Here is a 23,854-nt window from a genome sequence, read left to right as displayed (position 1 = left end):
GTTGAACGGTGCGGCAAATAGATTCCTCGTCTGGTAGCTAAGCAACGAAAGAACAAAAATTACGAACAATACTACCTACCTAGACTTTACAGAGCATTCATTTCCTAAGGCGTAAGCAAAGAGGAGGAGTCACGCCGGAAATAACAGCGACGCTTAATGAGGGAATGAAACCCACAATGATCTTAAGTGAAAGAAGTAAAGTACATAATAAATAGACCTTAATGAGTAAGATTTTAGTCGGTTATTTATCGATGCTATATCAAATAGATATTATCTACTTCAGAATTACAAGGCTGAAGGCAACATTTTCCGGCAGTTTCTCGCCCATGTGAACAGTAAACTCTGATAACTTCAGCGCAGAAACGAAGATGGATGCCCTTGAGATACTGAACAGAGAGAAAAAGAGGTACAGCTTAACATACTACCACAGTCTAGTATATACAGTCGTGAAGCTCAATACGTAGTAAATATGTAAACATTAGGTAGTTGCTCACCACTAGGATCGCTAATATCGCCTCATTACAGGCAATGCAAAATAGTACCGTCACAGTCTATTGTTTCTAGCACCCTCAAAACTCAAGCTTCGTGACTGTATATAGTAGGCTGTGATACTAGATAAATGCTCTTCTGCCTCGCTTCAGAACTTGGGTTTTTAGTAAACTTTAAACATATCAACATGAACCTGTTTATACAGTATGGTTCCCTCGCTAGAGGCCTCAAACTTTTGTCTATAAAACTGTCTTTACTTAAGGTTTGTCTTGAAATATTTCTATGCACATACTCGTATCTTCAACAATGTCAAACAGGATCTAACCTCTCGCAATAGGTTTGGACTTTCCAGTGACCTTGATTGATTACTGTTCCGCTGCACTGCATCTCGGTAGTGTTGGCTCGAGTGATTAACAATGTACACAAACGAAAAGCGCGTGTTCCTCGTTCTTAAATACTGGCAAACAAGTTCATTTAAAGCATGTCGAAGTGCATTTCAGATTAAATTTCGTGTGAGCGTGTACGTTCAAAGCGTTGTATCCAGAAATTGGTAAGAAAGAGATAACGGAAAGACTTCTCACACAGCATTTAGGAGGCCGGAAACTGTCTGAAGAGACAATACAGAATGTAAAGTGGATTACTGGCGTCACCATCAAAATCATTGTAGAGACTTTCCCAAGAAACTAATGTCCCTTATTTCACGTGTCAGAAAGCTGCAAATAATAAAAAAAAAAATCAAAACTACGCGCTTACCGTGTATCATGTGTTCAAGAATTGCAACCGACGGCCCATGGAAAACGCGTGCGGTTTTGTTCATGGTTTGCGCTACACTCGCGATGACATGATGATAATGATGGAGATTTGTTGGAATACAAGGGAATCGGAGCTTCCGGAGAAAAACCATGTGTTACCTGGACCACGGCTTGCACAACACAAGTCATAAATCGAGGGTACGCCGGATATCGAACCGGCTCCATAGGATTATAAGTGCTGTAGCCACTAAACAGCAGCGGTGGTTATAATACTGTATGTTAAAAATGGTAATTTACTTTGAAAGCAGCCGATCCGGAGCTGCGCTCGGGCGTGGGTTCGATTCCAGTTTGGGCTAATTGCCTGGTTAGGTTTTTTCCGAGGTTTTCCCCAACCATAATTCATTCATTCATTTATTTTATTCCATAGATCTTACATGAGCAATGAAGCTTTAAAATGTGGAACAAGTAAAAATTTTACAATATTACAATTACAATTTTTACAAATTTTTATAGTTTTACAATTTAGTAATTTTCTACAACAATATTTTGGCGAGATGTAGTGAGATGAGGTGAGGTCCGAGGATTCGCCAAAATATTACCCGGCATTTGTCTTTTGGTTTGGGGAAAACCTCGGAAAAACCCAACCAGGTAATCAAATCAAAGGGGGGTAATCTAATGAAAGGAGTTGATGCCAAGGACTCGCCATAGGCCATCCGGCTTCAGTCCCACGGCTGTGGAAAACCTCGGAAGAAACCAAAGACCAAAGGAGGATCCAACCCAAGCCCGAACGCAGCTCCGGATCAACAGCCCAGCGAGTCTGCCGACTGAGCTACATCGATGGCTCTACTAAAAGTATACAATACATAGCAGGCAAATGTCAGATAATCTATGGCGAATCTTCGTTCTCATCTCACCAATTAATTACCATCTCGCTATCACCAATTCCATTAACACTAAATAATCTAGTAGTTGATACAGTGTCGTTAAATAACCCACTAAATATTGAAAAATAAAAGCAGCACCTAATGAGTGAACACTTCCAGAACGTAGGCTATCTTGTTTTGTTAACGCTTACCTGTGCACAAAAAAACTGTACCTTGAGACGTCGAAGTAGTTACTGACTGATTAATATTTTGATAAATACTAATGTCCAGCTTTACTGTGACGAGCTGATGTTCAAATCTTTTCTGCTGATTAGTTTCTAAGCACCGTTAATCTCTAATTCAGCTCACAGCCTCGAGTCTAATGCTTCGACTGTACATCGCGATAAGTGGCTACTGTATGTGTCAACACAATGGAAAAGCTCCAAGAGAAGACAACGAGTTTCGTCAGGTTGGAAAACTGCACTGCGTTTTGTGGAAATACACTCGTACTAAAGAATGTAAACAATGGAAATTATATAGGCTTTCTGGGTTTCGTGGTGGTAAGGTTAAAGGTTCAAAACAGAGTTTAACAAACTACACACCGAAATGCAATCCATGGTCAAAATTCCAGTGTGTTTATCAATATTATTTCACAATCATTACCACACTGACCGAGGCTAAACACAAGATGCATTGCAACCGTCATAGTTTCAAATTTTAACGGCAATTATTTCATACCCGGGTGGATTTTATTTTATTAGGTTATTTTACGACGCTTTATCAACAGCTTTGGTTATTTAGCGTCTGAATGAGATGAAGGTGATAATGCCGGTGAAATGAGTCCGGGGTCCAACACCGTAAGTTACCCAGCATTTGCTCGTATTGGGTTGAGGGAAAACTCCGGAAAAAACCTCAACCAGGTAACTTGCCCCGACCGGGAATCGAACCCGGGCCACCTGGTTTCGCGGCTAGACGTGCTAACCGTTACTCCACAGGCGTTACCCGGGCGGAGCTACGTGTAAATACTGTGGATCCTAATTCGACTACAAGAAAGGAAGCTAAGATTCACTTTCTTTTGTAAATAGTTTTCGTATGACTTCTCTTTTATTTCTTAAGCTACGTTCACACTGAAGGATTGTGTCTGGGCCATGTATCCGGCTGTATATCTTAGATACTGTACATGTACTTATGAAGTTACTGGCGAGAAATGGCTGACAAATACTTCCTGGAGGCCTACATCAGGACTGTGTACATTTTATTACTTATTTTTATTTACTACTAGCCGTACCCGTGCGCTCTGCTGCACCTGTTAGAAAAAAATATAAAGTAATTACATAATTAAAATAGGACGTTTGATCCAGGGAACATTCGTGTTTAATAGAAGGATAAATCGTTTAATATGTTACTTAATTTAAATTGTATTTAAATATTTAAAATGCAATCATTTTGGTCCAGAGACTACTCATTTGGTACAATAATTCCTTTAACATGTTTCTTAATTGTTATTAAATGCAACCATTGATTAATGAAGATTGACATCATTTAGTTTTATTGTGTAAACTTTATATTACTTGCTATATGTTTCCATTGAACTATGGCAATAACTTAATTTAAGCCTAGTTTTCTACGTCTTCAGTAAATGGCGCTTGGCCCACTATGGTTCTGAACTCTTCAAATAACTTAAATAATGATACAGCATACATAGTGATATGTAATTATATTTCATTCTTTCGAAAAAGTAATAATTCACGATCTCCTATGTACCATTGCCATGGAATGAATAAATGTGTGTTTTTCTTCCTACTCAAAAATTTTATATTTTGCGGTTGAAAATGTATTATATTGTTATTTTAAAAGTCTTGTATATCCTTAAATATCAGTCGTATCAAAATTGTGCATAGAATAAAACTTATCGGAAATAATGTTTAAAGAAACTTTTGTTATGTAATATATTTCACAAAAATCAATAATAAGCGAGATATTTTGATTTATTTAATTCAGGCCCCCTTATAACCCCCCTTTTAAATAATGTATTTTGAATGTCATATAGCCTATAATCTAAGTTGAACTTAATTTATATTCCAATTTTAATCGAAATCCGTTCAGCCATTATTGCGTGAAAAGGTAACAAACATCCAGACAGACATACAAACAAAAATTTCAAAAAAGCGATTTTCGGTTTCAGGATGTTAACACCAATTATTTTTGGAAAATCGAAAATTACCACAAAAATTTTGGCTACAGATTTATTATTAGTATAGATTAACAAGAGATCATTCCTCAATATTGAGATTTCTCTTTAACTGAATAGAATAAAAATACAAAGAGTATATGAATTGAATTGAACGAATTATTTACTGCGTTACAAATGGGCAGACACCCGGTGATAATGTTGGTAAAACAACAGGTACAAATACAATTTACACAGACACCAAATACAAAACACAGCACAAAGAACATTAAATACAAATACAAAACAAAACACAAAATAACAAGTTATTGCGATGTACCGAAGTACATGAGTGCATGAGGGTTGGGCACTAAAGGGAAACTAAGAAGTGGAATTTAAACTGAGAGGATTTAATCGGCATCGGAATTGGAATCCGGTGTGGCTTAGTGGATAGAGCGTCAGCACCGTAGAGCTGAAAATCCGGGTTCCAATCCCTGTGCCGGAGAGAATTTTTCTCTGCTCCACCGATCCTTCATCACAGAACAACAAGCCAATGCAAATTCAAATTAAACAACACAATTATTTTATTACGAAACACTAACAGAAATACAAAACAATGCAAGTATCTACCAAATCACAAAATGAACAAGACTAAAAAGAAATACAAAAACACAACACAAAAACTTTAGAAGACACTAACTCACCCTTAGCACTAAGCTGAACGCTTACCCGACACTTAACGGTTACACGAATCTTAACCAGTTTTAACACTTGCGAAACACTCAAACACTTGGAACACTGTTGTCAACAGAGCGGAAAAATGCAATAAACTGTTGAAATGTATTGATACCATGTAAGTAAGGAATCATTAATGTAGTTTGTCTTTCTTTAATTCCACTTTTGACGCTTGTTACTCGTAAAATTCAAACAGTTCTTCCTCCAGACCCATTAAAAATTGGACACATGTTCATTGCTTAGAATAGGCCATGCTGTCATCCCTTAAATGTTTACTATTTCTTTTGGATCAGGTACATGTGTAACCAGCTATCAAAGGAATATAGACAATGACATCTACAGATTAATTTGAAAAAGCTTATTCATTCATTCATTCATTCATTCATTCATTCATTCATTCATTCATTCATTCATTCATTCATTCATTCATTCATTCATTCATTCATTTTATTCCATAGATCTTACACGAGCAATGAAGCTTTAAGATGTGGAACAAGTCAAAATTTTACAATATTACAATTAAAATTTTTGCAAATTTTTACAGTTTTACAATTTAGTAATTTTCTACAATTTTTACAATTTTGTGCAATTTTTTACAATAGTTTGGCGAGATGTAGTGAGATGAGATGAGGTCCGAGGATTCGCCAAAAGATTACCCGGCATTTGCCTTTTGGTTGGGGAAAACCTCTGAAAAACCCAACCAGGTAATCAAATCAAAAGGGTTAATGCCGAGGACTCGCCATAGTATTTGAACTGTGATTTTGATTAATTATTTATTGCTGTAGAAAACAAAATTGGACAATTCTTGCTTACAATCAATTTTGGAGAGAGAAGGAACATCAAATTTGGAAATTGCCTAAAGAATTAATACTGGGATAAAGGTGATTGGTTTGCTGATTCAGTCGTATCGAGTAGGAAACTCATCACCAGACCCAAGAAGATATCACATTCAATATTATATGGTACAGTACATAATGTTATAAGGAGCGATGCCATCACCCCCTAAAATATTTACTATTTCTCCTCAACCACCTTGTATAACTCGCATACATGTACCTATATTTTAAGTGCTGTAAATCCACGACACGGGAACCACAGATTTAGTTCCATCCCGTAGGCAGCCATGTTAAACATTTCATCGCCCTACGTCGTGTTTGAACCCAAGAGTCTCGGAACAAGGGCTAGCGTGATAAGGTGATAACAGTTAGGTCACCAAGGATGACATTTCACTATCACCAATTTCTCTTCGGGGCTAGATAACCTCAATAATTGGTACAGAGTAGTTAAATAACTGATTCGAAAGTTCAGAATGGTTTACGTAAGTCAAGACCTTTCTAGGAGTATAAAGAAAATAAACTGCACTACCATGGTAACAGAGTGGGTTGTCCTGCACTTACGTTAGTCACGTCCAAAGTAATGGATAGATTTCTCCGTTACGACAAAGTCCCTTCCCTTCGCTCTCAACCACATAAACAGGAAATAGGTACACACTCGGCAATAAACTGTCTATATACTCAACATATCTTTGCAAATCCAACGAACACAACAAAACAACACTCGAGAAACTCCTCTACAATTACCACCAGCCTCAACCATCCAACTAAAACACACAAATAAAACTGTACTACCTACTGGAAATTTGGATACTGGCTAGGAGGATGAATAAAATAGCTTTGCCCCCACGAAAGTCTCCATAACCACCAAGACACTTGTGCCTCCGGAAAAGGTGACTTAAAAGAAACTTAATTATATATATATATATATATATATATATATATATATATATATATATATATATAATTTGAACTGGTAATGGAAATTACGGGAATACGGCTGAACGGATTTTAATGAATGACTCCTCATTTTGACCCTTGGAACCCAAATAGTTTCGGAAAAATAGTAGTTTTCAATAAAATGTCAATTTCCCTACATAATTTTCCTATTTTCCAAAATCAATCTGTCGCCAGTTTTGAGACACAATGGCTTTTCAGAATAAAACAAAACACACACATTACAATAAACAATATTACACAAGGCCACGCATGACCTGCAGAATTGCTGACATATTTAGAGCAAATCAGAGCAAATTCTGTGACATCATAATGACAACAATATGTCGATCTTCATTTGTGTAATTTTATAACATCTCTATAATTGTTTATTAAACACTTTTAAGACTTACTAAAAACAAGTCACTAATATACATATTAATGATATAGCCTATTCATGATACGAAACTCAAACCTATTGGGATTATATAAGTAGACGTAGAGATTATCTTAAATTAGATATTCATTTCTATAATTTACTGAGTGACGGCTGTATAATATATACAGTATACGTTACTGAAAACTACAAAACTTACGTAAGTTAAAATTATTGTTATTAAAAATGATATATTTTTATAGTTATTAATCAAGTGGTGTGGGTCTTTTCATATATTTAATGGTGGTATGGTGTGGAAATTTATATGCGTGATTCTCTCCAGTATCGTCTGGAGACAAAGACCAAGAGGCCTACAAGATTTTGTAGTCTCCCGATAATTTCAGCAAGATCTCTTAGCAGGATAAAATGATTCTACCCTCTACATTTCAAGGTAATTCACGAAACATGCAGCAACTATACATGTTATGTTTATTGTTCGAAAGCATGGCAAATCTGACATTTTCTTACTCTCACCTACAATCCACAATGATCTGAAATAGCTACTACTGCTTTACTCCCACATGAAAAATCTACTGATAATCCAGATATTGTTACTTGCGTTTTCGCTTTTAAACTCAAAAACTGAAGATGGATAGATTCAAGAAAAAAGTATTTGATATAAAAAAAAAACATTCAGAGAGAGTATGTTTCATTATTATGAAAGCAAATAACTTTTAAAATGACTGCTAGGCCTATTCTTCATTGAAAATACATCTGAAAAATTTTTATTTGAACTTCTAATTAATTTAGTTTGCAGCATTTGCTGCACAAGCCACTAGTATGTAGGCTATATATAGTAATGTATAGCATATATAAATAATTTATCTATGTCTTTTCCTAATCCTCTACAAAACAATAGTGCAATATATGAAATGTGAGTGAGATGGAGAGTGGTAGTGGTAAGAAAGAAATAAACTGGAGTAACCCGAGAAAAACCCACTACAACGTATGCTTTGTCCACTACAAATTCCATCACAACCTGTCTGGGGATCGAATCCGGGCCTCCTGGATTGAATAGTAAAGCGCTAGCACTTGATCTACAAAAGTGGGAACAATCAATCTTAGAATAAGTGTCACGGATATACCGGTAAGTAGAATACGCCACATAGTAAAATTAAACTTCAATTGCGTTAGTTTGAATGTTTTCTTTTTGTTTCGGTTCACAAATGAAAATTAATTATAGTTTATTTAACGACGCTCGCAACTGCCGAGGTTATATCAGCGTCGCCGGTGTGTCGTAATTTTATTCCGCGGGAGCTCTTTTTTTTAATTGATTATTGTACGACGCTTGTTCAATTAATAAAAATATCTAGCGTTTGAATAAGGGTCCAGCGTCGAAAGTTACCCAGCATTTGCTGTTAATGGGTTGAGGGGAAAACCGCGGAAAAAACCTCAACCAGGTAACTTGTCCCAACCAGGATTTGAATCCAGGCCCGCTCGTTTCACGGTCAAGTATGCTAACCGTTACTCCACAGCGCTGGGCAGGAGTTCTTCTACATGCCAGTAAATCTACTGACATGTGCCTGTCGCATTTAAGCTCACTTACATGTCATCGACCTGGGCCGGGATCGAATCCGCAACCTCGGGCAAAGACGGCCAGCTCTACCGACTGCGCCACCCAGGCCGACTTTACAAATGGAGAGTATGGGTTTATAATAATACCTTATAAGAAATTAATGAAAGACATGCAATATACATGTATTTTCTCTTCATATGAAATGACATTCCGAAATTAGTCCAAATTTACAATAATAATTTCACTAGGGTCTATAACTCAAAGCATATCGTGCGTGTCTATTATCTACAGTAATCTCACTAGAGGTTTTGATTAGAGAAAATCAAAACTCGAATGGGATTTAATTGACTATTACACGATAGGATAATATATTATAAAGATTAGAAATAAAGTACTCTAATACAATAAACTATTATTTGACTTCCTAACCTGTCTTGAAAATGTATTATTGTAGCATCTCATCATTACAAATATTCTGCTAGATGGCAGTAGTGTGTTATGATGAGCTGTTCTCTTGTTACCAGTTTTGTCAACTATACAATCTTCATTGAACTCTATAGACGATTACTAGTTAAGAAGGCTTTGTTAATTGTTTCATTCTTATTAAAACAATTGCATTCCACTTCAATACACACGCACGCAACACAACACAACACAATACAACACATACATACACACACACACACACACGAGTATTAAACAATTTCTGATACCTGATTATGCATAATCTCATACAGCAGAAGCTATAACATAACCTAAATAATATAAATAACATAAATGATAGAAAAGTTTTAATAAAGGATGATGAAATAAACATGAATCACTTTAAAAGGTACAATTATTGAAAGAACAATGTTGGCAAACAAAGAAACAAATGCTAGGAAGGTGATAAAAATAAATGCTAGGGAGGTGAAAAAAATAAATGTTAGGGAGGTGATAAAAAGATAAGCAGTCATTATTGGTTGAAATACGTCGTTCCGTACCGTTTTATTGGTAAAAAGTAATATGACGTAGTAAAAATGTAATAGTCACTCTAATTTTTCAGAACTCTCGAATAGAAATCAAACGAGTGGTCGCTGCTCTCGATATTCCACTTCAATACACACTCACGCAACACAACACAACACAACACAACACAACACAACACAACACACATACATACGAGTATTAAACAATTTCTGATACCTGATTATGCATAATCTCATACAGCAGAAGCTATAACATAACCTAAATAATATAAATAAGATAAATGATAGAAAAGTTTTAATTAAGGATGATGAAACAAACATGAATCACTTTAAAAGGTACAATTATTGAAAGAACGATGTTGGCAAACAAAGAAACAAATGCTAGGAAGGTGATAAAAATAAATGCTAGGGAGGTGAAAAAAAGGTTAAGGAGGTGATAAAAAGATAAGCAGTCATTATTGGTTGAAATACGTCGTTCCGTACCGTTTTATTGGTGAAAAGTAATATGACGTAGTAAAAGTGTAATAGTTACTCTAATTTTGCAGAATTCTCGAATACAAATCAAACGAGTGGTCGCTGCTCTCGATATTTCACTATTTTTTTCTCTGTAAGTTTCCCTAATATATCGTCTCCCATTGAACGAACATTATGATACATTTACATCTCAAGAAGTTTCAGTTCTGCGGCACTTAAAGGCTACAAGAAACAAGAGCATAGACCTATGCTTGCCTCACATGTCATATGGTTTTCTTATACAGTATATTGATTCGTTCTCATTTTACCAAAAGTTTTTTCTAATCACTTTCATTACTAAGTCAAATAATTACTCAATTTGATTGGAGCTCAGTTTCTTATCGCCTTTGCTTCCTATGTTGTATACATTTTCCTGTTTCGTAATTCCTTCTCGTCTTGATGTCAGATTATTTACAAATTCGACATGTTTGTTACTTCATAGTCTACGTAACGGAATGAAGGTTAAGACCAGCAACGTTATAAAGGTGAATTGAAGCGCAAGAAATAAATACATAAACAAATGATTGCGAAAGTTTGCAACGCGAAGTCCTCTATGACGTCAGACCACAATATTCGTCTCCGTCAGAAAGATCTCCTTGACCGTTAGACTTCGTAATGAAGAGGTTAGGGCCTAACAATTGCTGGTCGAAGTGCGCATTCGCCTGTTCCTTATCGTTTATCTGAGGTGACATTATTAGCTCCGATCAGCATCCAACTCTTGGTAGAATGCCACGACTGCAGTACACTTCAGACAACTTGTAAACCACTTCCGGAAGTACTTGGATCATATTTTGGGGTCGTCCTTCCTCTCCTCCCTGTTTGTTTACTAATAATTATGTTAACTGGAGTGCTGGTAATTTCACGTATTTATTTTAAATACTAGCCGTATCCGAGCGCTCCGCTGCACCCGTTAGAAATAAATATAAAGCAATTACATAATTAAAATAGAACATTTGATCCAGGGAACATTCGTGTTTGATAGAAGGATAAATCGTTTAATATGTTACTTAATTTAAATTGCATCCAAATAATTAAAATGCGATCATTTTGGTCCAGAGACACTCATTTGGTGCAATGACAATTCCTTTAACATGTTTCTTAATTTTTATTACATGCAACCATAGTTTAATGAAGATTGACATCATTTAGATTTAATGTGTATATTTTATTTTACTTGTTATAGGTTTCCATTGAATTATGGTAATAACTTAATTTTAACCCTTGTTTTCTACGTATTCAGTAAATGGCGCTTGGCCCACTATGGTTCTGAACCCTTCAAATAACTTAAATTATATAATATAATATTATATTATATCAGAAGTTACTGTAATAACATTATAGCATTATGTCCATCTAAAGAAACTACACTTTCCAATGGTGAAATAATAATTAATTATACAAATCGGTTAACTTAGCTTCCGATATTACTTCATACAAACACAGAAACATTCTCTGTAGGCTACCTTTCGTAGCTTTCGATTGTTGCTGTCCAAGGCCCCTTATAGACGAAGTCATTTGTTTTTTAATTCATTACACGGCCTTAGATGGCAGTTATTTTAATTTTAAAAGTCATTTATCTCATTAAATATCAGTCCTATCAAAATTTTTCAAAGAATAAAACTTATCGCAAATTATTTTTAAAGAAACTTTTGTCATGTTACATTTTTCACAAAAATCAATAATAAGCGAGATATTTCGATTTATTTCAGACCCCCTTATAACCCCCCTTTTAAATAATGTATTTTGAATGCCATATAGCCTAAAATCTAAGTTACAACGAACTTAATTTATATTCCAGTTTTCATCGAAATCCATCCGTCCATTATCGCGTGAAAAGGTAACAAACATACAGACAGACATACAAACAAAAATTTCAAAAAAGCGATTTTCGGTTTCAGGGTGGTTGATTATACATGTTAGGACCAATTATTTCTGGAAAATCGAAAATTACCAGAAAAATTTCGGCTACAGATTTATTATTAGTATAGATAAAGCTCATCGGATAATATATCTAATGCTTCTCAAACCTATTTGGCTCTATGGATGTTAATTATGGGGATCGGCTTCTAAAATCGCGCACTAAGGATAATCACTGGAGCACCATGGTACATGAGAAATGAAACACTTCATTCAGATCTAGACCTAGCTAAAATAGAGACTGTACTTCATCCTTCCTATACACGATTATATGCAGCATTGTCAACGCATTCTAACAGCTTAATCAACCAGATTCCTCGGAACCTGCCTGGTCGTCGCCTCAAGAGGAAAAGACACACTGATTTGTTGATGCTTTGAGGAACGTTAATGGACGTCACCCTCTCCACAAGTCTCATATTGTTGTAATGTTAATTATTTAAGCACAATTGATAGTACCAATGTACAAAAATTTTCAAATAAATAAAAAAAAATAAAAAATAAAGCTCATGGTGAGGATAAATTAATGATTTAGACCAGTGGTCTCAGCATTCGCTGAAATGGGTAACGGGTAAGGAATGTATCGTCGTGCAGAAGGGAGAGATAGAAAGCATACCCGCCAGCAACCACGTATGCACGCTAGTGCCTCTCTTATCCGCGGGTAAGAGACGCTAGCCCGAGGGTGCACTGTGCTGATGACAATTTTAATCACATCGAAGCTACGGCCATGAAATTCGATTGGAAGTACAGAGCAATTCCCAAAGGTTTATTATAGGTGGCTATGGTAACTAATTATGCATAGATTGTTCGTTGTTGAAGGAGACAGTGAACATAGCTAACAATGCAGGTGCATGGGTACCTGTTAGGGAACTCTGCCGTGGTATAAGCAGGGTGAAGTTCTAGTTTTATATGGTTAACCAATCAACGAATAGCAGTACAATGTAAACAAACCAATTGCGGAACACTGCGCACGAGAAACTTATCCCCATTCAATTGCTGAGCTACATTCGATTTTCGTAAAGATGTCCATTTAATTGCCTAGATAGCCTATATTTTATTGATGGCTTTGTACGGAGGAAAAATTTACTTTTGTGAGTCGTGTCTTCGAACTTGTAGGCCTACATAGCGTAGAACTATAGTTTTGGCATAAAAAGAATATCAGATGTGTCATCAAACATTAAGTTTTTATTGGAGCACATGTAGGCGAATTAATTTCATCTCTTGTTTTGTCTTTTTATTTGTATGCATCTGAAGTCTGATTAGTGTAATATGTAGGTAATCGGCGATGTATGCAATGGAGGGAAAAAGGAACTGGCCACCCTACACCATTATTTCCTGATCTAGTTTCCTCGTAAGTGGTGCCATGTTGATATCAATTGTGAGGTTCAGACCTGTCTTCGGACAGTTGATGAAACAAAAACAACATTTTGTCTTTGAAGACGTCAGAAACAACTTTTATAATAATTTGTGTGCTAGGAACGTTCCTCTAAAACTGTGCAGAAATTTAGAGGGCTCTCTAAAAGAAGATCATATTTTTTTACACATTAAGAAATTCAAAGAAATTTCCTCTATTCAAAGAACTTAGTGACATTTTCCCACTTTTTTTTTTTGTTAAAATAATTCAAATAGGAAGTTTAGAAACAAATGGCTTCTGTCTGATTGTCAATTTATATTATATGTGTCTTTCTCTCTTTTTCTTTTTCTTCTTCTTCTTCTTCTTTTTTGCGCTTGTGTGTTATTTATTGGTTTGAATTAAGTTATTTACTGTATTTAGTAAACTGTCTTTGTAAATTTTATGTTATATTATTGGCTGAGATCACACCGTACACGAGCCTGGCTCTTACAATAGTGGCCAGAAACATTTTTGTTTTATAATTTTAATTTGTACTCACTAGCTAGCTAGCTAGTTAAATAAATAAATAAAATAAATCTCTCTCATAAAAATATCTGGACAGGAGTGTGATGTGAATTACTTACGAATTCTATGCTAATATCGATAACAAAATGGCGGCGTCCAGAGTATGCCATACATTTGGACTTTGCCGACAGATAGTAGGGTACATTAAAGTGCAAATCAAAGAAGGTCTTTACAGGCTCAAACTAGATCTAGGGTCACGACTCCAATGATCCATTGCTTTATAATAGTTCGGACAGGGCGGTTCGCGATACCACAACGAATCGCGGTTGTATACGAATTAAAATGTTTATGTAATAACCGCATATGGCACAAAATCTTTCAGTATAAAATATAATCATCCATTTCTAGATCCTAAACACAGAGAGGGAGGATTCTAAGATTAAAAATTATAAATAATACAAGAGAACTACAATGAATTTCATTTTGGGAGAAAAGTTTTCCGTAATATGAAGACACGGGTTTATGAACTTATTCTTATGGCTTTAAGGGTAACTTTATTAATGAATTTTGCAAACCATGCATCTTAACCCGTAATTGGTGAGGTGGTGGCTGTGAGTACCCCAGCCATTGTAAGAAAAGAAGCCTGTGCCAGGTGGATGAGCGGAGATATATATTTTTTTCATTGCTTATTATGCTGTCTGCTTCCCAAATTTTGAAGAAAACGAATAAAAGTACTTGATTATATAAATTAAAAATTCAGTTTGATTATCTGCGTGCTACGATACAAGGTTCTAAGTTGGGGTAATTGCAATCCCCACCTCACCAGTTACGTGACTAGAAAAATACCTCACCATTTACGGGTTAACTCAAACATCACAATTTCTGACATAAGAATTAAATTTTACTTCTTAGGCATCAATCTCTCTTCATAATCATCAACCTTCATCATGTTATACTTATTCCGTTCCTCATTCTTCTTCTGACACATAGTGATTTGATCCTGGTTGAGTGGAAGAGAAGGCCTGATGGCCTTAACTCTGCCAGGGAAAATAAAACTATTATTATTATTATTATTATTATTATTATTATTATTATTATTATTATTATTATTATAGTCCTGTGCCTTGCCACTATAACCGTTTTTCAAGAGCACGAGGACCCATTTTAAAAAGAGATAGCAAGCCGTCACTTGACATAATTAGGAACATTAAATCCAGACGTTTGAGATGGACAGGTCATGTAGCACGTATGGGCGAATCCAGAAATGTATATATAATGCTAGTTGGGAGGCCGGGAGGAAGAAAACCTTTTGGGAGGCCGAGACGTAGATGGGAGGATAATATTAAAATGGATTTGAGGGAGGTGGGATATGATAATAGAGACTGGATTAATCTTTCACAGGATAGGGACCGATGGCGGGCTTATGTGAGGGCGGCCTTCCAACTAACACTCTATTTAGGATTTATTTCTTATTCCTTTGCTGTGGTCGTGCCAGAGGATCAGTCCCTTTCCGAGGCTTATTGTGTGGTTTCGTAACAAGCTGTTTTTACGGTGGTGGGTTGTTACCTAATTGTATCATTACAAAAAATGTTAGCTGTTTTGATAATATATATTTTTACAACTAAAATTTTAAGGACTTGAAACAAAATCTCGCTTACCTAGCTGTGGCATCTGAAAGCAACTCAAGCATACAGGAAATGTAGACAAGTCATTTTCACGCTAAAGTGCAATTACCTAGTTGTAGTATTAAGGTAGCGATATGGGGGTTTCAAAGCCCCATATTTGGACATTGTGCCGGTTAGCTTTCCCAGACAAATGGAAATTTGCCTCGTCAGGTAACATAACATGACTAAAAAAAAAAAAAAGAAAGAAAAAATACCTTGGTTTCCATCAAAATACGCTCTAGGACAGTAGTGTCAGAGTTGTAAGCTCCGAAACCGGTTGTGGTGCTAGAGACGTCCAGTCGGTGTGGAAGCACCGGAGCACGCAACGAGTTATAGTGGAGCGCTCCGCTCCGTTTAGGCTGTGTCTGACAACGTTGCTCTAGGATCTTAATTGCTAATTCTTGACATTGAGGTTTGTCGGTTGACTTATATGTTGAACAATTTGTGCCTTATAGGGGTAATAGGTTACTTATGTTGTGTAAATTTCGAATTGCCAGGCAATAATCACCAGTGTCATCCACATCAGAGACGAAATATTGTGGGTTAAACTTCCAATAAAAACATGAACATCTCCCTGCGTTTTTTTTGTCTTCCTTTCATAGAGAATCAGAATCAGGTAAATTCCAAAACTCGAGAGAGCTATTCTGTATACTCAAACACGCGAAGCAAAGTTAAACAAATAAACAAGCAAATAAGCAACAAAATAAATATATATATATAAAACTAAATAAATGTATAAATAGATAAATAATAGTACATTATGCAACGAGCCTATAATGGTAGTAATTAAGACGCGAGTATGTTTATGAAACGAGCGCGAGCGAGTTTCATAATTTTCATACGAGCGTCTTAATTACCATTATAGGCAAGTTTCATACGACTTTTTATGCTCGACCATATTTCTAACTTGAAATTATTCATAAGTATTCATGTTATTCTTATCTGACTGGGGAGCGGAACTGACCTTGTGCAATATCTCGTAAATTGTGAGATGTTCGCAGACGCGAAAGTATTGATTTTTTCCGAGAAACAAATGTCATTGACCTTAATATAATCTAGAGAGTAAAATAAACATTAATCTTGATATAACCTTGAAATTGATATAGACATTGAAAAACGACATGACAAACTGAATTTATTTGAACATTATTTACAATTAACGCTAATTATTACAGTAACAGAACATAACCTTCTGCGACAGCATTGGATTTCCAGCCTCCGTGACGTTTCGCTACTTGTCTTTCGATTGCATATCCGAGAATAATCGATACTTGCGCTTTCATATTGCTACAATGGTGTTTTCTGATTGGTGGAACACCTGAACTTTAATGAATAGGTGTACTTTAATGAGGTCCATTAAAGGGCTGCTACCAGGTGTACAATTACTACATTTCGGCATGGTCGAGCATAAATAATAGGCTACATAAATACACAAAAATAAATGAATACATAAATAAATAAATACGTAAATAAATAAATGAACATAAATAAATAAACGAATAAATAGATAAATGAATAAATAAATAAAAAATAAAATTATCTAAATAAATAAATGATTAAATTAATAAAATGAATAAATGCATGAACGAAAGAATAAATATAAGAAGGAAATAAATAAATAAATAAATAACTAAATAAATAAATAAATAAATAAATAAATAAATAAATAAATAAAATTAACTTTTCTAAATTCTCCAACCCAACAGTAAGGTCAGTGGAATGTCAATGTCAGTTAAGACCATTTGCATGATCAATACTGTCTTACCTTCGTCACTTTTAGGCGCTCAGAATAGAATCCCGAGACCCACGGTCGAAACCCAGACGCCAAGTGTTCCATTGGAATAGATTCATGAGTTCGTGATCTGAACCTTCATTCACTCGTCCGGTTCGATGAAGAAACGCGTCGGAAATTGCAATAAAATTCCTTACGTATCACAAATGACAGCTTTATCACACAAGAATTAACGCAATTTCTCGTTCAAAGTTCGAAGATAAAGTTAACAGACCTGCAACCTGACCTTGCCACATCTGTGTTTCCCTATTCTTCTCATCGGACCTGGTGGGTAGTTCCATGCAACCTTTGTTCTCATGCCACAGAGCCATATTTGTAAGAATCCCAGAACACACATCTCTTCCCGTTGAGAGAACAATGAACTTCAACCTACGATAAGTTGTTCCAAGTTTTCTTCAGTTCCTCTTTGTTAACGTGTGTTAAGAATGGGATTTTTTTTTTTGCTGGTATTCTGTTTCTCAATTCGGTTACAGTAGGGTAGACCAGGGTAATTGTAAACACTTTTCACTGATTTCAAATATATTTCAACATTACACAACCCTCGTAACGGTAAGCATGACAAAGAAACATTGTGTTATTTTTAGATCATTCTTTCCCTGAAAATTGATTTAAAATAATAAGGCTGACTTTTTTTTCATATTGAATTGCTAGTTTACATTTACCCCTTTGAGATGGGGTAAATGTAAACATCAATTTTCGCACGGGCTATCAGACACTGTACATTTTTTGTTCTGTTTCAGAAGAAAGAGCTGTACTTCTTCCAACTCCAATTTTGGTCACTGGTACATTTTGTCCCTTTAACCTATGATATATGACAATATAGGAACTCAGTACCTCTCCTGAGCTTCACGATAACTGTAGTTACTATTTTTCACATCTGTGACAACCCTCTCTAAATCCTCTACAGTGTAGTTGGGTGAGGGTCTCTTTGATTACTGAAAAGTATGAAATGTAACCCTAGTAAAACATGTTTACAAATACCCCCAAGGAATTAGAACTATGGGGCAAATGTAAACACGTCATAATCAAATGAACTGAGGTTATGGGAGATCTCAAAACCATTGTAATAAATGTTAACTACTATATATTACTTATAAAAACAACATATTCTTTAAAAAAAATACACTGTACGTTTACTTACAATGCCAAAAATGAAGGTGAAGCAAAATTCTTTCTCAACTTTTTTTGTAGACTCTTACAAAACATTCGTTCACAACTAAGCAGTTACTCCTATTTTGCGCCAAACCGCTTTGTAGGTTAGCAAACATGTTAATTTAAATATTCCCCCGAATTAAAATTTTTATATTGATAGTTTTGTATTTCTCACAGCATTTGTTTACAATTACCCCCTGTTTACAATTGCCCTCATCTACCCTATATACTGGTTATAATGTTTGCCACTTAATTCGAGATTTGTAGGTTCCAACCCGACCACAATGACGGATTTTTACGTAGAATACGTCTTTCTCCGTACCGAGTACGGCACCCGTTCCGGAATCCGTGGTGAAACAAAAAATGGCAAAATTTCAAATCCTTACTGTAACAACACTATGAATCACAATCGAAATGCTAACGCTATTAGCAGTTAGGAAGTTAACCAATGTAACTTGTGCCACCATACTGTGGAGACTATTGACTCAATTGAGGCATGCAGATAGTCCCTTAACTCCCCACTCTACCTTCCCCGGCTGAGACGAATACACAGGAAGTAAGTACTGCTCAGTGACGGATTGTATAAGGCTCTTACGAAATTTCGGCTATCGCTGATCGCCTGAAATCCATCTCTGAATCACAGCGGCTACTGTGTGTTTGTTTATAAGGCAGTGTAAGCGAAAAGAATATGGGCGGGGGTTTCTGAGTTCCTTTTCATTTCTCCGTTGTGCCCAAGGCTAATTAAAATCTTCTTTCATATTTTATTTAACAACTCTTCCACCTACCGGCTATTTAGAAACCGTAAGGGAAATTCGGCTAATTCCGCAGTACGGGTAATTCCGCACTAGTGCATATATAATTTTACAGCGGCTTTACAATAGCGTGAACGAAAGTTTTGAGAGGCTGTCAACAGGACGCATGCCCTCTGCAGTGGTACAGAAAAAAAAATCAAGGACACCTCTGTCGGCAATACAGTGAAACATCGAAAGTTGGCTATTTTTCGTGTTTTGCTACACAGGTGTGAAGAAAGTGAGCATTGTTACAAATAAATTGTTCCTTTTATGTTACATTCATAATGTATTTAATGTATTTCATAATTACTTACAACTGCAAAATTAGCCAAGTCCTATTGCGGATTTATCCGCACTGTTGCGGAATTACCCGAGTTGTTCCATTTCAACTGTAATGTATGTACAAGTAAATACACATATTTGCATTTTAATAGGTATCTTTATCTCATTTGGTATTGAAAGGTTTCGTCCATGTCTACAGACCTTGATAATATTTTTCAATAAACATTTTGATAATAACAATAACAATATGATAGATTTAATTCTTAATATTGCGGAATTAGCCGAGTCTCCCCTATATGATTATGTCTCGTGATCAGAACATAGTGTGAAATGGAAATATAAAAATTGGAATTTAACCTTCGAGAAGGTGAAAAAATTAAAATATCTTGGAGCAACAGTAACAAATATGAATGACACTAGAAAGTAAATTAAATGCGGAATAGGTATGGGAAATTCCTGTTATTATTCGGTTGAGAAGCTTTTGTCAACCAGTCTGCTCTCAAAAAAGTGAAAGTTATAATTTATACAACAGTTATATTACCGGTTATTCTGTATGGTTACAAAACTTGGACTTTCACTTTGCTTTAAGAGGAAACAGAAGTTAAGGGTGTTTGAGAATAAGGTGCTTAGGAAAATATTTGGAGCTAAGGGGAATGAAGTTACAGGAAAATGGAAAAAGTAAAACAACGCAGAACTGCACGCGTTGTATTCTTCACCTGACATAATTAGGAACATTAAATCCAGACGTTTGAGATGGGCAGGGCATGTAGCACGTATGGGCGAATCCAGAAATGCGTATAGAGTGTTAGTTGGAAGACGGGAGGAAAAAAGTTTGGGTAGACTGAAACGTAGATGGGAGTTTAATATTAAAGTGGATTTGAGGGAGGTGGAATTTGATGGCAGGGACTGAATTAATCTTGCTCAGAATAGGGACCGATGGCGGGCTTATGTGATGGCGGCAATAAACCTCCGGGTTTTATAAAAGTAATTTGTAAGTAAGTATATGATTGCAGCGAGATTATGGAACAATTGGTGGAATTACAAGAAAAATAAAACTAATGAACCAACGAACTCGATGGGAAACTGCCTAGCAATCGTTTTCACCATCACAAATTCCATAAGATCAGCTCGGGATGGAATCTCAGTTCCTTTAAATGAGAAACCTCAACTGACTCAGCTTCGGTTAGGTCCACAAAAAGAGCAGGCAAAAACGATAACCATATCACAAGCATACAAGGAGACAACAGTATAAGAAAACTTAATATATAGTTTAAAAGCAATGAAGCTCACGTTGTATATACGAACACAATTTTTGTTGAAAATGACTTTTCCATGGTGAAATATTTATGAACCTTTGTTTGCTTATTTAATGCTACTACGATAATATCTGGGACTGTGTACAAACATGACTAATGCGCGAGTAAATTTAATTTATCTGGCTAACTAGTCGCAACCAGGGTCCAGATCTGAGGGCGTAAGGAGCCCGGAGGAGGATACTGTACAGTTTGGATTAGTAGGAAGATAAGAGGTAAGGAATTTATTAGTAACTCTTAAATTATTAGGACTATTCACATTCTTCAAACGGTTTTTAGCAACGCTATATCACTACGCTGTTATCCAGCATCAAATAATTAGTGATAGCGAGACGGTATTTTGGTGAATTGCCAAGGTAACCTGCCCAAGTCATGGTGCTTGAATTTAGTGAAAATGCACATTTAAGCTAATTTTCATTCTTTAAGAAGCGTGGTGACAATTGTTCGTTTCCCTCTTTTCTCTATTACGAAATATATTGACTTGAAAATCGCTGCTACTTATGCCGCTTCTTGTGCGTTCTGAGGTCCTCATAGCTCCGCGACACCGTATCACAGCTCTCGCATTAATGCTGCAGTCAATTTTTTTTCTCTTAACTCACATTAATATAGTACTAGTGCAATCCATGGCATCTGTTACTCATCCGTACACCGTCTAAATTCATAGGTACATATGCTACTGGAAGTCTAGGAACATGACTATACATATGCTTACAAGAACCGAAAGGAGAATTTGGACCTAAAGTAAAACAACGTGTAGACAAAGATCATCATCATCATCAATGGCTTCAAGGTTTAGGCCGATGGCCTGTTCCGCCTCCAGAATTTTATCCGTCAAACTGGTCTCTCCAACGTCTCTTTGGTCTTCCCACTCGTCTTCTTCGTGTAGGTCTGTAACACCATGTTCTAAAAGGTGTCCTATCGTTGGCATTCTTGTTATATGGTCGTACCAATTATTTCTATATTTTTAAATTATAGTTGTTATACTCTCGATATTCAGTTCTTGACGTATATCTTCATTTCTCTTATGGTCCTGTAATCTAAATCCTGCTAGTGGCCTTAAGAGTCTCATCTCAGCGGCCTCAATTCTTCTCTGTTGGACTCTAGTCAGAATCCACGTTTCTGAACCGAATTGCCAGTGTCTTGTAAAATTTGAGCACAGTTTGTCTGGCGGCTTTTAATTTCGGGTCATGCAAGCAGTTCCAGTAAACTGACAAAAAATTACGCCAGAAATTGGTTAAGAGAGGTATTTCTCCCGGATGTTAAGAAAGACACACTACTACTCCTGGATTCCTGGAGTTGTCTATTTACTGATCAAGAAGTAAACAATACTTTACATAATAAGATAATTAAAACACAAATTATCCCTCCAAAAACTACAATATTTATGCAACCATTGGATGTGTATTTTTTTAGGCAATATAAAATTGTAATTCGAAGGCTAGAAGAGTATTTCAGACTAAAATTATCTGTGAAAACATTCGAGTCACATTTCACGATAGGGGCTTCATAATGACATATATATTCTGTTGTGTATCACCAGTTTCATTGACCTGTCCTCAAAGACATGCTAATATATGCGTGGTAGAGGTGTGAATATGTGACGGAGAAACATGTGAGAAAGTTTGTTAACGTTCTTGCAACAGTGTTGCACATTGAAAACTGTGCGTGTTACAGAAGAGTGTTTAAAATCAGCCTATATACCTATTCGTAAAATGTTTGTACTGTTCAATGGCCCTCTGTTCCCACTACTACTTCACTTCATTTAGAATCTACACTACCATATTTAAGGTGAGTAACAAAGTTAATATACATTTTAAATCCAAATTCCAAAATCCCAATAAGATAATCAGCATACGCAGGTTATGAACCACATCCAAGCTCAGTCTCAGAGCACAAGACACGCTTGCTACCCTTAAACCACATGGAAGGCCTAAATAGGAGGTAACAGTAATACTGTATTGAAGGTACGGCTCAAGAGATTGGCTAGACCTCAGACTCTACTATTTAAACCCGTGGTACTCATTACGCGGCCCGCGGGCCGCATGCGGCTCTTGAACTAATATCATTATTACAATTTTTTTCTGGGAATTATTATTTTTAATTTCTATTATAATTTGCAACTGGAGAAAACTGTGAATACCCTGCATCATTACTGCCAGTGAAGATGTTCAACAGCGACACGTAGTTGTTTTCTTTAAAAAAGGTAATGCCATATCTCATTTTTTTTAATTGGGTTATTTTACGACGCTGTATCAACATCTAGGTTATTTAGCGTCTGAATGAAATGAAGGTGATAATGCCGGTGAAATGAGTCCGGGCTCCAGCACCGAAAGTTACCCAGCATTTGCTCGTATTGGGTTGAGGGAAAACCCCAGAAAAAAACCTCAACCAGGTAACTTGCCCCGACCGGGATTACGAACCCGGGCCACCTGGTTTAGCGGCCAGACGCCCTGACCGTTACTACACAGGTGTGGACCATATCTCATGTGGGTATTATGTCTTGATATGGGTCACAAAACGTTTTATCATAACATACATTACAATAGCGTGCATTAAGATTTTGATTACAAGTAAACAAAATATTCTCAATCAAGGACAAAAAAAACTGAAGATATTAAAAGTGTCTGTAATATCTGAACAAAAAATAATATATTCCACTGTACATAAAAACGAATTGACAATAAACGCATCGTATCACGTAGCAGAAATGAAGTCATTTATAGATGCGGAGATTGCTAAGGGGTGCCTTCTAGCTGTATATGACACTTCATTTTCTAAATTTCAAGATTCAAAAAACAGAATACAGGCGAAATAAAACAACAAATCAACCTTCTCGTATTGATATGATTTTGGAGAAGAGTTGCAGAGTCCACCCTT

At 36.0% G+C, this 23,854-nt stretch overlaps 1 long non-coding RNA gene across 8 annotated transcripts in view; it reads right to left on the bottom strand.

Moving 5' to 3' along the window:
• Positions 1-23,854, bottom strand: part of LOC138692681 (uncharacterized) — a 214,634-nt gene that overhangs the window by 74,577 nt on the left and 116,203 nt on the right. The window contains exon 1 of one of the 8 annotated variants that reach the window (XR_011330104.1): positions 17,413-17,569. The exons of 5 other annotated variants lie outside the window; for them this stretch is intronic. This is a non-coding gene — a long non-coding RNA (uncharacterized lncRNA). Of the gene's footprint in view, positions 1-2,316; positions 2,388-17,412; positions 17,570-23,854 lie in introns of those variants that run through there. 2 more of the 8 variants (XR_011330100.1, XR_011330105.1) reach the window with 2 other exon arrangements.

The sequence above is a fragment of the Periplaneta americana genome, chromosome 17 (genome assembly GCF_040183065.1).
Source record: "Periplaneta americana isolate PAMFEO1 chromosome 17, P.americana_PAMFEO1_priV1, whole genome shotgun sequence".
Lineage (NCBI taxonomy): Eukaryota > Metazoa > Arthropoda > Insecta > Blattodea > Blattidae > Periplaneta > Periplaneta americana.
The sequence above is the reverse complement of the archived record's forward strand: the minus strand, read 5'-3'. Positions and strand labels throughout refer to the sequence as shown.